At 36.7% G+C, this 1,312-nt stretch overlaps 1 protein-coding gene across 1 annotated transcript in view; it reads left to right on the top strand.

Annotated features, from left to right (window-relative positions):
• Window positions 1-1,312, top strand: part of slc13a5a (solute carrier family 13 member 5a) — a 26,122-nt gene that overhangs the window by 23,977 nt on the left and 833 nt on the right. The window lies entirely within an intron of this gene.

Here is a 1,312-nt window from a genome sequence, read left to right as displayed (position 1 = left end):
CGCGCCTTTCCATTGACTTTACATGTAAGCCTGACGCTCTGGCCGCCTCTATCGCGTTCGGTGTGAACACACCGTTAGTGTTGTCTATAAGAACCATGTCATTTAAAATTGTTCTTTTTGTTTGAAGTCCTGATATTTATTTGCTCATCATAAATGTGTGAAACTGCTTGTTAGCAGGCGTGCCACCGGGCTCTGTTCAGGTCTGCAGTTTATGTTAATGAGACTGATTCTTCTGCAGATGATGCTGTATTAAAACTTTCTTCCAGATTGCTGGTCTTTTATTTTCTTTGTGATTATTTCACTGTTGGAGGACTGACTCTAGCACAGCTGCAGCAGAACTGTACTGACTGGAAAAATTCCCAGTGAAGAAACTATTTTCCCTGTGAACTGGAATTATTTGAGCATAATTACTAAATATGTTTCGCATTTTTAAGGTTCATATTTAAACATAATAACACCATTTTTATGCGAGCTGATGAGTGTTCTGTACATACATGACGTTTCAGAGTTTTGTACCATCTTGTTGACAGTTTTATTTCATATTAATAAAAATTGATCTTTAAATGCAGCTTTTGTAAATTCTGCTGTTTTTTTTAAAAACAAAAATCTTCCAAAATGAACTAAAGTTAGAACAGAAACAAACAGAAGCTTGGACTTGATGTCCAAAACGTCTGTTTTATATTGAAGTGATATCAGCTGAAGTTTAACTGATGCCAAGCTGTATGGAGGACCACAAGAGCCACGCGCATCGAAATAAAAAGTTCTGTGCTTAATGAATGAATTGTAGAATAAAATCTGTATTTGTAAATTCATTTTTGAATTCCAATTTAATAAACTGCATTTCAACTCCAGAGAATACCACCTGGTTCAACAATCTTTTCATCTGATAATTGGGAAAACCGTTTTCTTCTGAGAGATGCTGCTAGAGCTGAAATTGAGCCCAAAGAAACAACAAAGTTCAGTTCCTCTGGATTTTCCATGGAAAATTGTTTTTTCACTCATCCAGGTGACTTCTCCGGTGTCAGGGATGAGTGATGAATGTATCTCCTCACCAGTGTTGGGAAGGTTACTTTTAAAATGTATTCCATTACAGAATACAGAATACATGCCCCAAAATGTATTCTGTAACGTATTCCGTTACGTTACTCAATGACAGTAACGTATTCTGAATACTTTGGATTGCTTAATATATTATCATGCTTTTTACAACAACGTGAATGTACTATTGCTGTGTGATTTATTACTATTACTGAAGGTCCGCGACTCCGAACTGTAGTAAAGGGACCTCTGACTAATACGGCGGGGTCCCTGT

Source organism: Pundamilia nyererei, unplaced genomic scaffold (genome assembly GCF_000239375.1).
Source record: "Pundamilia nyererei isolate P.nyererei 1_Seehausen unplaced genomic scaffold, PunNye1.0 scaffold00304, whole genome shotgun sequence".
Lineage (NCBI taxonomy): Eukaryota > Metazoa > Chordata > Actinopteri > Cichliformes > Cichlidae > Pundamilia > Pundamilia nyererei.
This window is presented reverse-complemented; position numbering and strand designations above follow the sequence as displayed.